This window comes from Pogona vitticeps, chromosome 5, assembly GCF_051106095.1.
Source record: "Pogona vitticeps strain Pit_001003342236 chromosome 5, PviZW2.1, whole genome shotgun sequence".
Lineage (NCBI taxonomy): Eukaryota > Metazoa > Chordata > Lepidosauria > Squamata > Agamidae > Pogona > Pogona vitticeps.
Genome location: NC_135787.1, coordinates 84,106,317 through 84,119,309, shown reverse-complemented (window position 1 = coordinate 84,119,309; position 12,993 = coordinate 84,106,317). Strand labels below are relative to the sequence as shown.

The following is a 12,993-nucleotide window of genomic DNA, read 5'->3' as shown; positions in this document are numbered from 1 at the left end:
GAATGCTCCAACTACTGTACAATTGCACTCATTTCACACACTAGCAAGGTTATGGTCAAAATCCTCCAAGGTAGGCTTCAGCAGTATGTAGACCAAGAACTCCCAGAAGTAGAAGCTGGATTTCAAAGGGGCAGAGGAACTCGAGACCAAATTACTAACATGTGCTGGATCATGGAGAAAGCCAGAGAGTTCCAGAACATCATCTACTTCTGCTTCATTGACTATGCAAAAGCCCTTTGACTGTGTGGACCACAGCAAACTATGGCAAGTCCTTAAAGAAATGGGAGTGCCTCACCACCTTATCTATCTCCTGAGAAACCTATATGTGGGACAGGAAGCAACAGTTACAACTGGATATGGAACAACTGATTGGTTCACAATTGGGAAAGGAGTACAACAAGGTTGTATATTGTCCCCCTGCTTATTTATATGCAGAATACATCATGTGAAAGGCTGGACTGGAGGAATCCCAAGCCAGAATTAAGACTGCCGGAAGAAATATCAACAACCTGATATGCAGATGATACCACTCCGATGGCAGAAAGTGAGGAGGAATTAAAGAAACTCTTAATGAAGGTGAAAGAGGAGAGCGCAAAAAATGGCCTGAAGCTCAACATCAAAAAGATCATGGCCACTGGTCCCATCACCTCCTGGCAAATAGAACAGGAAGATATGGGAGGCAGTGACAGATTTTACCTTCCTGGGATCCATGATCACTGCAGATGGTGATAGCAGTCACGAAATTAAAAGATGCCTGCTTCTTGGTAAGAAAGTGATGCCAAACCCAGACAGCATCTTAAAAAGCAGAGACATCACCTTGCCAACAAAGGTCCGCAGGGAAATCAACCCTGAATGTTCACTGGAAGGACAGATCCTGAAGCTGAGGCTCCAATACTTTGGCCACCTCGTGAGAAGAGAAGATTCCCTGGAAAAGACTCTGATGTTGGGAAATGTTGGCTTATTTTCATTTTATTTTATTTTGGGGAAACAGGGTAAGTATAGTGTTTTGGCTCTCAGACATCTTTATATTAATATCCAAACACACTTTTAGCCACATCTTTCCAAATAAGATCCAAAGTCACTCACTGTAGACCGAGCCCCGGTCCTCACAGTGCCTTGGTAGCCCCAGAACAGCCGGATTCTGTGTGACCAGCTGAAAAGCGGGGAGTGGAGATGACCACAAAATGGCTGCCGACTCTCAGCTGTTTGGCACTCTGGTCACACAGAGTCCAGCTGTTCTGGGGCTTTGTTCTGACTCGTTTTTTTCCTGAGTTTTTTCGCCCATAGGGACACATTAAATTTCAATGCATTTCTATGGGAAACCGCGCCTCACAAGATGATTTTTTTCCCCTCTTGCTAGTCACCAAACAGCTCCCAAGATGCTTTCATCTTGCGAGTTTTTCATTACGTGTGACATTCATCTTTGGAGGCACCACTGTACTCTAAAATATAACTGGATAGATGAAAATGCAGGAGAAAGAATCTGTAAAAATTACTATAAATTTAGGATGTTAGATACTGAACTAAATATTTGAAATAGGGATATGAAATATAATATGCATAAATACATATGGATATTGTAGTGTGGTTTAGCATGGGAGTAGGGCATAAGGTCTGTAGTAGTCAGAATCATATAATCAGTATAAGTTTATGTTTTGTTTGCCTTATACGTCTTTTGATTGTTTTATATTTTTTGGTTGTTTTGTATGTATGAGTGTGTTATAGAATTTTTTTAAAAAAACTTTTATTTATATGCACATTCATGCAGATGCAACAAAAAAAAATTAACTGATTTCCTTAACTAGTTACCCCCTTACTTTAAATACAGGTTTTATTTGCCAACTACAGTCTATTATTCACCCATTTAAGTTTCAAAACCCCCAAATTACTCTTTCAGACACATACAGTGGTGCCTCGCTAGACGATTGCTTCGTTTAACAACGAATTCGCATTACGATGAGGTTTTCAGAGCGATCTTGCGCTCCATTTAACGATGTTTCCTATGGGCAATTTTCGCTTTACAATGTTAGGGACCTTACCTCACAAGATGATTACATTTTAGGTCCCTGTTTTTCACTTCACGATGTTTTTGACAGCTTGGGTTTGCTTCGCTAAACGGGTTTTTTAATGGTCACTGTTTCATTAGACGGCTGTTTTCGCTTGGGAAACGTGTTTCGCTTAACGATGTTTCCTATGGCAATTTTCGCTTTACAATGACAATCCGTTCCCACTGGAACAGACTATCCGGTTTTCCATGCTTTTCTATGGAAAACCGCGTTTCACTTAACAACGATTTCGCTTGACAGCGATTTTTGCGGAACGCATTAACCTCGTCTTGCAAGGCACCACTGTACTTAGAATGGATACAAATACTATATTGCCAGTTCTATGCCCTCAAGTGATATGCAGTTGCTTATGTGACAGTTAGAATCTATTCTGGCTCTCTGTGGAAGCCATATAATACTGGGTTGTAAAATAAATTAACATTAAGAATAGGGGAGGGGAAAGAAAGGAAAAGAGAAAGCATGTCACCAAACAAAACAAAACCAAACCAGGGAAGTTCAGAATTTTGAGGAAAAGTCATCTGGCCAAACTAACTTAACTGACACTTCCATTTCGAAGGCTACAGTAATTATACTGTCAAAATCTAAAATGTTTATTTCTTTATTTCTCCATTAGTTGTTGAAATATTTAACCAATTGTAATCTCAAAGCTTTTTAAGGAAAATTTAACTACATACACTACATATTACCAATATTAGGCATTCCAGGAGCCCAACTGTGCATTGTAAAAATGAAGCATAATGCGGGCATTTTGAACTAGCAAAATCAAATGCCTGACTCACATCAAATGCTGTTTGTTTTAATGAGCTGCTAAATCAGAGGTAAACACATTCCAGCAATGTGTTCCCTAACCTTTCCCCAAAAAGTACGGAGAAAGACCTTAAGTTAACTTCAGGACCTTAACAAGGGTATTTAGCTCTAAAATATTTAACAATCATTAACAAAACAAATCCTTTCATCTTAAATAAATCCTAATTTTTTAAAGGTGTAAATGCTTCTTTTTTTAAAGGAGTGGGTATTTTAATGAAATGCAATGAGATCAGTTTAATTCTGGCATCTGAAAAAAAATCCTGGACTAAAAACAAGACTAAAGCCATCTCTCTTTGAAAATTCTCTCATATATTTTAAATCTGATTTCTGTTGGTGACAGTTGGGGGCGGGGTGAGAGTGAGCGAGTGCAAGAGAGGAGGAGGAGGAAAGAAAGTGGATCTGAATATCCTGAATTTTGCTCACATTTGTACTAGAAAATGATATATGACAGATTACAACTGCAAGACATTTGTGCCTTTCGTATTAACAAAAATAGATGAAGTAAAATTACTTCTTTCTTTCCCACCCATCTAGTAACAAGCCACAACAAATTAAAAAACTCTCGACCCCACCCACCCCCAAGGAAAGAGATATATAATTCAAACAAAGGAAATCCCCTGACAGCAAGGACAAATGCCAAACAAAATGACAGACATGGCAGCATAAAAAAATTTTCTGGGGAGGGGCGGAGGAGACATTCTTAGCCTCTTAAAAAAGCTGTTTTTATGAGGTTTCTAAAGTTTAGGAGAGGTGGCCTGGCATACTTTCACAGACAGAACATTCCAAAGTATTGTGGCCACCACCAAGGTGGTGGTGAAGGCCTCATTCTTAGTTGTACAGTGGTGCCTCACTTAACGACGATAATGCATTCCAGGAAAATCGCTGCTAAGTGAAAACATCGTAAAGAAAAAAAAAATGAAACGCATTGAAACCCATTCAATGAGTTCCAATGGGGTAAAAACTCACCGTCCAGCGAAGATCCTCCATACAGTGGTCATTTTCGCTGCCTGTATAGCAAGGAATCCACCCTTAAGCACAGCGGGGAGCCATTTTAATTACCCAGCGGCCATTTTGAAACCGACGATCAGCTGTTAGAAAAACATCGTTTTGCGAAGAATCAGTTCCCGAAGCAGGGAACCGATCATCGCAAAACGAAATTCCCCCATCGTTTTGCGGTCGCAATTGTGATCGCAAAAAGATAGTTGTTAAGCGAATTTGTCGTAATGTGGGGCAATCATAAAGCAAGGCACCACTGTAGTTTGCTTGGCCTCTGCTCTGGGTGGCTGCCTCCAGCATCAAAGCCTGGGAGAAATGGATGGAACAGGCAGAAGATTTTCATAAGAAACACCCTAACAGGTATCAAGGTCCCAAACTATTCATAGCCTTTTAAGTCAATAGCTTGAATTTAATAACAGTGGTGCCCCACTTAATGACGATAATGTGTTCCAGCAAAATCGCTGTTAAGCGAAATCGTGGTCAAGCAAAAAAAAAAATCCCCATCGGAATACACTGAAAATGGTTCAATGCGTTCCAATGGGGGAAATACCTCATCATCCAGCAAAGATTGCCCATAGACAACCACCAATCAGTTGTTCTAAATCGCTGTAATGCGAAGCTTCTGTCTGGAAAGCAGTCATTTTGAAAAGGGAGGGAAGCCATTTTGCGGAGGGAAGCCATTTTGCAGAGCCGGAAAAAATATTGTTTTGCAAACAAACGGTTTGCAAAGCAGGCTCCTAATCAATGTAAAGTGGATCTCCCCCACTGGAACCATCGTTTTGCGATCGCAATAGCAATCGCAAAAAAGTCATCGTCAAGCGATTTTGATGTCATGCAGGGTAAGCGTGTAGCGGGCACCACTGTAATACCTTACCTGTCAATACAGCACCTATCAACATTACCAGATCAGTAACAATAGTGAAGGATATGGCAAAAAAGTATGTGTGATGAGAACCGTAAACAATCTGCTTAACAGGAAAGCAACCTGATAAGCTGATTACATGCACCACCCAGCCAATCTGGGAGCCTGAAGGGGAAGGATAGAATGTGATGAGAAGGAGAATATAACTGAAGAAAAGAGCTGTTGTACCTGAAGAACTAAAGCTTAGATCTGTTCCCAAGTCGGTGTTCTTATGTAACAAAAATACAGTGGTGCCTCACTTAACGATGTTAATTGGTTCCATTAAAAAATCGTTATGTGAAAACATCGTTAAGTGAAACACCATTTCCCATAGGAATGCATTGAAAACCGGTTAATCCGTTCCAATTGGAACGGATTGCCGTCCTTAAGTGAAAATCGCCATAGGAAACATCGTTGAGCGAAACGCGGTTCCCCAACTGAAATGCATTGAAGCCGACTCAATGCATTTGAATGGCTTTCCGATGTCCGTTTTCACTCCTTTAAAAGTGTCTTAAACTGTTTGAAACCTGTTTTAAATGCTTGCAATCGTTAGTCCACCTCGTGAAACCTATGCAAACTTAATTTGGTGTTGTTCTGAGTCTTCGTTAATTTTTGGTGAATTTTTTTCTCTCTCATTGAAAAGCATTGGACGGACCATTTAAACAGTTTAAGGCACTTTTACATGAGCGAAAACGGACATCGTTAAGTGAAAATCCCCCATAGAGAACATCGTTAAACGATGCGGAAAATTCCTCAAAGAAACCCATTGGTAAGCAAATTCTTCGTTAAGTGAGGCACTCGTTAAGCGAGGCACCACTGTATGTCACTTTCATTCTTTAGCCATTGAGTCTGCTGTGGTTAACTGCTGGTGTCAAACAGGTTACTGTGAAATTATTTTAAAAAGTGACAAGCCTGGGTTGGGGCTGGTCATAGTATGCAACATATATGATCAAAGAGAAAGAGATGATAAATCAGGATTAAAACCAGGTAGAAATTAATTTACTACTGACTTTTTAAAAAAAGTAGTGATTTAAATTGTATTTAAATCAATTTGAGGTTTTAGAAAATAGTTGATTTTTATTTACCCTAAACAGGGTGGTTTAAATTCACTGTTTTTTTAAAATAAAAAAAAGTATACCTAAATAAGATTTTTTTACATTTAAATTGGATTTTTTAATATTTAAATCAGATTTGTTTTCATTAAATGTTTTGGGAGGAAAATCTATCTAAAAAGTTTTCATTTTAAGATACATTATAATTTAAAGGTTATGCAGCATGAAATAGAGCTCAACGTGGAGCATGAGGCCGTATATTCATGCAGTATTTACAGTGGTGCCTCACTAGACAGTTACCCCGCATGACAGATTTTTTGCTAGACATTGGCTTTTTGTGATCGCTATAGTGATTCGCAAAACAGTGATTCCTATTGGGGAATTTCACTGGACAATGTTTGGTCCCTGCTTCGCAAACCGATTTTCGCTGGACGATGATTTTGACAGCTCCCTCCACGGTTGCAAACAGGTGTTATCCGGACCTAAACTTTGCAAGACAGCAATTTAAACAGCTGATTGGTGATTCGCAAAGCGGCTTTCCTATGGCCGATCTTCGCTAGACAACGACGATTCTTCCCCATTGGAACACATTAAACAGGTTTCAATGCATTCCAATGAGGAAATGCTTTTTGCTAGACAATGATTTCGCTGAACAGCAATTTCAGTGGAATGGATTATCATTGTCTAGCGAGGCACCACTGTACATTTTGGTAACCTAATTCAATTAATCCAAGTTATCCAAACTGAGATAATATGCACTTTTTCACAGTAAAAATTGTATAAAATAAACATAGTTCAGGAAAAGACCTCGATCCCATTGTTGTTCTGCAAATCTATGTACAAACAATGAACACTTTACAGCAGGAACATGGGGGATTGGTTCTAAGCTTCCTTGCAGATGCCAAAAAATGTGGATGTAGCAAATGCTATACGTACACTGCATGGTCTCAGGATCTCTCTAGTGGCCAGTTCTGGCAAATACATCCTAGAAATACATATAAACACATGAGCGAGGAGCTTAAAGATGGAAGCAAGGAGCTGGAGCTAGCCGGAAGAGCAGCAGCAGAGAGCCACAAGGGGCAAGAGGCCCACTTTGGGAAGCTCAGGCATTTGTCCTGGTTGGTTTGGCAGCGGAATGAGACAAAGACTGAGAAAGGGGATTCCCCAAGCTAGAGCACTGGTTGTATATCTGAACAGTCAACAGGTAGGTCGTTAAGTGAGGAGTGGCTGTATGTACTTGGGGGCCCCAATATTTAGTATTTTCAGGTAGCAGATAAGTGATACAGCAGATTCTAATTCCACAGATGAGGGTGGGTCCTACTGTAACTTAAATGCTAGATTTGAAGACTATTTGGAAGATAGCTGGCTTTTTTAAAAAACATTTTGTTTAACCACTTCAGCTAATGAACACTGATGTTTAAGCAAATGCAAAAATACGTATGCTATATAATGTTATTGTTCAAGTTAAAATAATTTAAGTAGTTCTCCAAATATGAATGATTAACCTACTAAACTAAAATCAGTTCTGGTGTACCTGTTTTACTAATCTGACAGGTTATTATTCTAAATATGAAATCTTCATCTGGCTGCAAATATTAAATATTGTAACTACCAGCAAAAATGAGTCTTTACATTTAAAAATCATGACTTAAATTGTGTCTTACTAGTGATTTGACTAGATTTAAATGAAATCCACTCTGACCCTAACCGAAACACCAGTTGTTTAAAGGAGACAATATAGTAAGACTACTGTTCAAAAAGCCCTCTTTGGACCCCACAATACTGAATAATTAACAGTTCTGGGCAAGGTGCTGGAGTGGGCTGTGGCTTCTGAGCTTTAGGGTTCCTGGATGAGACAGATCATCTAGATCTATTTCAGCCTGGTTCCAGGTCTGGTTATGTGATGGAGACTGCTTTGGTTACCTTGGTGGGTAACTGATGCTGGGAACTGGACATGAGTTATGTCCCTGTTGGTTCTGCTGGACTTCTTAGCAACTTTCAATAACACCAACCACTATCTTTCTAGCCCATCTCTCTGGATGGGACTTGGAGGCACTGTCTTATGGTGGCTCTGGTCCTTCCTGGAGGAAAGAACTCAGAAGGTGGTGCTGTTTGACATCCTGGCTATTGGTCTGTGGTGTCCCCCAGGATTCTGTTTTGTGCCCTACCCCAGTGGTCCCCAACCTTGGGTCCCCAGATGTTCTTGGACAACAACTCCCAGAAGATAGTCTCCAGATGTTCTTGGACTACAACTTCACTACCACCTCTGCTGGCCAGGATTTCTGGGAGTTGAAGTCTGATAACATCTGGAGGCCCAAGGTTGGGGACCACTGCCCTACGCCATTTAATATCTACAGGAAACCACTGTGATAAGTTATCCAGTTTTAGTGTTCAGTGTCACCAGTATGCAGATGACACCAAATGCTCTCCTTTCCATCTAAATCTGAGGAAAATATTTAAGTTCTAGATCAGTTCTGGTGTTAGTAATAGACTTGGTGAGAATGAATAAACTGAAATTTAAGACAAGAAAGAGGTACTCCTGGTGAGTTGAAAGGAAGATCAGGTATACAGATCCAACCTATGCTGGATGGGGTTCACACACTATGAAAACACAGGTAAGTTGCTTGGGGGGTGCTCCTGGTTTTGTATCTAAGCCCAGATGCCCAGGTTTCAGCAGTGGCCAGGAGTGCCTTTGTAGTGTGAAGGAGGAATAGGCAAGAGAGAGAAAAGTGAGAGTGAGCTGTCCCCTCAATTACAAGCATCAGAGAAAAGAGGGAGAGTGAAAAGAAAAGGAAGGATTAGTTGTTGAGGAAAATGATGAGAAGGAACTGAAGGAGAAAGAAGTAAAAGTAGAAGTCTACCTGGTAGAAGAAAGAAAGGGAAAGGAGAAAGAGGAGCTAACCCTACCAGTGTGGGAGGAGAATATAAAGGATCAAGGGGGAAGGAAAGTTTTCAGTGTGCTGGGGGGTGGGTGGGGTGGGGTTTCTGCTTAGTACTGGTGGAAAATTAGAGGGAATGTTGATAATGATACTTGCTTGTTACATTTCTCCTGGATTACTATAACATGTTCTACATGGGACTGCCTTTGGAAAGTTCAGAAACTCCAGCGGGTCCAAAATGCAGCTGCTGGGTTGCTAAGTGGGGCTGGTCACAGGAATCACATAACACGAGTTACAGCACTTCCACTGGCTGCCAATTCCTTTCCAGGCACAATTCAAAGTGCTGATCCTAACCTATACAACCCTAAACAACCTGGGTTCAAGCTATTTCAAGGACTGCATCTCTTTTTATGAGCCGGCCAGGCTGTTAAGATCATCAGGAGAGAGGCCTTTATCTCAGTTCCACCAACCTCTCAGATGTGTTTGGTGGGGACCTGGGAGAAGGCCTTCTCTGTTGCTGTTCCCAGACTGGATCTCCCTTCTGCAGGAGGCCAGGCTGGCCCTATATTGGCTGTCCTTTGACAAGCAAATACCTTTCTCTTCAGGCAAGCTCTCTCTTAATGACTGGCTGCCTCACTGGGATTTTTGAGTGGATGGTTGTGCCTTGCTGCTTTGAATGCATTTTTGGTGTTGTTTTTATTTACTTTTACTTTGGTATTTGACCATTTTTAATATTTGTATACTTGTTTTTAGCTTTCAATATTTTCTTTTAATGATGTAAGCCACCTTGTGTCCTTCTTAAGGAGAAAGGGGAGGTAAATATATTTTAAATAATGATGATGGTGTCAGATCTTTCATAAAGTCAAAAACTGTCTTATTTAAGTTGTAACAGTCTTTATACTGTATCATGGTGTCATCTCAGAGCCATGGCACAAAGGAGTCCCTTGTTTGCAAACTCAAGAGAATGCAAAGTGTTCTGCTTCTTACAACATCGTCTTAATATGTGGAATGGACCATTTTTCCTAAGATGGATTGCTGAGCCATGGTAGTACAGTAGGATGTGCCTTCTGGCAGGGGAAGTTTCTAAAATCATGTATTCTGTCCCTTGTGTATCAATGGGCCCTCTGTATGCAAAGCACCAGAGGCTGCTAAGTGACAAATGCAATTAGGCAAAATGCCTCCCTCAGGGAAGTTTTCCTAGGTTTTTGTTAAGAGATTCATAGTGGTTCGTTGGTCCTTTTGTGAGGTGTGTTTAGTGAAAATTCCATATTGAAAAAATATGGTTTCACAGATGTCTGCAGACTGGACAAATAAGTTGAATGTACAAACTGAACTACCTCCTCAATAATGAAATATTTACCTACCACTCTACAGTTTAGCATCTGTATTGTCACTGTCATCCTAGGCTCAGCAGCTGGCTGCCAAGAGGAGCACCAGGTTCCAGTTTCTGGACAGAAACTGGAATCTTGTTTTTTAAGCAAAGGGCAGTCCCTCTGCACATGCGTAATTGTGCATTTAAGAGCTTTTAACAAGTGCTTTTTGCTGTCCACCAGTTTTCACTGCACAATCAATAGTGCAATCAAGAAATAACTGGGCACAAGGTGACACCCTACAAAGCTGCTACCACTTGTTCATTTGGCCTTCCCTGATTGTATAATCTAGCAGGATTTATATTAGAATGTTTTAAAACAAAGCATCAAGGTCACAAGTGTACTGCCATCAAGACAGCATTTGCTATGGCTAGAAGGGAACCTCCCTATAATCCGGTACAATGCTCTGTAGAGCTTCTGGGAGGGTTCTTGTTGCTGTTTTTAATTATGTTTAAACTTGACTACTATACTGTTTAGAGGGGTGCAAATGATCAAATACCTAGTAATTCTTGTAATACCATACAAGAAACTTTGCTCAAACACAAAAATATGCCATATCACTATATTGACAGCTCTGAAACTGTGCATGTCTACGGGATGCAGTTGAAATGCAGAAAGAAAAGACCTTAAATTTCAAAATGTCTCCTGGTTCTCAAAGTTACTAAGGACTAACATCACTTTAAATTAGTTTTAAAAACAGGTGAACAATACAGGTATTTAAAATTCATGGTTAGGAACGCAAGAGAATGACTTATTTGTATCTTCCATCATAAAATCTGAACCCCAAAATTTTGCAATTTTTAAAGTGAGAATTCAAAACATGGAAAACACATAATAAATTGAATAAAAGACATTTTGAAAGCAGACAAATGATGTGAGCAAGGGGTTGTTTTTATTTATAACCAAGGAGGGCAGTGCACAACTCCGATTCCCTCTTTTCTTTCTCCACACAGCAATCATGTTAGGTTCTGACTGTGAAAGAACCCAGCACGTGGTGAAAATTAGAGGGTATGTTGTTTATAACTGATTAGTGTGATGTTTAAGGACCATACGTTCCTAGAAGCTGAGACTACTGATAATTCTCACAATTTACCCATACAATTCTGCAAACTACATCTGTCATTCCACATGTGATAGGCTGCAGACCAGGAGAGATGCTGAAGAGAATTTACCACAGTTCTTGTTAAAAACATAGAAACCAAATTGCCAGACTTCTTAATGCCTTCAGAAGAAGTTACACCACAGGAACAGAGAGACCTGACTTCAAAAACGTTGAAAAAATACATAAAGGAGAAGAAAATAAAAGCCAACTCCTCGATTTCCAGTATAAACACAAAGTTAACAATAATCTGATTCTGGAATAGTTACATGAGCAGAGTGATGACTGTATGCCACCATGTACCAATGGGCAGAGCAAGAGCTTAAACTTCTTACTGAACTCTCAGAACTTCCAATGAATACAATGGGACTTATTCCCTGTAAAATGTCTACTGGATGATGACTTAAACTCTGTGAGTTCACATTTCAGATAAATCATGCATTTTCCCATCTATATTTTCTCCACACCTACAGCTGCAAAACCAATTACTGATGCAATATTGTGCATAATTCTGGCTGCCAGATATATCCTACTGCTGCAATAGGTGCAGAAGAAAGAACACAAATGGTCAGGAAATTGGAAATACCATTCCTGTGTGAGAGAGAAATTGAATGATATAGGGATTAATTTTTTTCCCTCTGGTAACAAAACTTCAGCTCACCTAGGTGACCTGATTAGTAGTAGAACTAGGCCAAATAAAAGGCAATACTGCTTCAGTAAAGTTATATTGGATTTATGGAACTTGCTGTCATAAGATGTGAGTGTCACTTGTTTGGACTGTTTCAAATGGCTAGAATCAAGTGGAGAAATTGCACTTAAATTTGTTTAATAAAAATTACAATTAAATGAAACCTTCATATTCAGAGGCCATAAGATACTGAATACCAGTTGCTGGCACAAGGGTCAATATGGGAGAAAGCTATCAACTTGATACTTAGCACATGGATTATATCGTGTCATCATATTGGCCACTATATAAACATAGAATAGCGAACAAATGAATGTTTAGCTTGAACCAATAAGGATGTGGTGCTGACCTACAGCTATGCCTTTGCCTCGGTTATAGCTGAACCTACACTCTCATTATTTAAAATACGAATTTTTCAACATGTGTATTTATACACCAAGATGATCTCAGGTACCTCATGTTTCTTCCACAGCATCTTACCTGTTGCGCAATAATTATAGTCCCACCCACCCACCAATTTCTTTTGAGAGGAACAGCCGTGCACCGAATCGGACAACTGATTTCTCTCGCTAAGAACCATCAACTTGGAAGTGCAGAAAGTGCTTCTAGGCATTCAGAGAGAATCGCTTCCCGACCCCACCCGGAGACGCCAACCACCGAAACCTGGGCCTCTGCAAGCAAAACATGTGCTCAACTTGACAGTCTCAACTCTGCTCGTATACATTTTTAAAGCCACTCGCTTTCAAGGCGTTTACATTAAAGACAAAACCGAGGCCGCCAGAACTCTGGTGTTTGTAGGCAATTATGAGAGCCCGGCTCAGAAACAGAGACTTAAAGCCAGAGATCACCAAACAAAGAGGCCGCCAAGCCCGACCGCCGGCCTACCTCCAGAGAGCGGCTAAAAAGGGCCGAAAAACACTCGCCAGCTTCCAAAATCTTAGGGATCTCGCTCAGGCACACACGGGAGCGCCCCGCCCATGGTCTCTACCCGCTCTTTAACCTCAATGCGGCCGCTCCAGCGCCGCAAAACAATGTCTCGCGCGCGTGTGTGTGGCGGGGACCGCTCTCTCCAGCGGGCGGGAATGTCTCCCTCCCTCCCTTCCTCTCCCTCCACAACCCCTTCCCTCCCCCTCGC

The 12,993-nt window shown here is 40.6% G+C and overlaps 1 protein-coding gene across 3 annotated transcripts in view; it reads right to left on the bottom strand.

The window, feature by feature from the left end:
- Positions 1-12,993, bottom strand: part of DHX15 (DEAH-box helicase 15) — a 382,063-nt gene that overhangs the window by 61,018 nt on the left and 308,052 nt on the right. The window contains exon 1 of one of the 3 annotated variants that reach the window (XM_078394049.1): positions 12,744-12,957. The exons of the other annotated variants lie outside the window; for them this stretch is intronic. The gene's annotated coding sequence lies outside the window, so the exon portion shown is untranslated. Of the gene's footprint in view, positions 1-12,743; positions 12,958-12,993 lie in introns of those variants that run through there. 3 annotated transcript variants of the gene reach the window in all.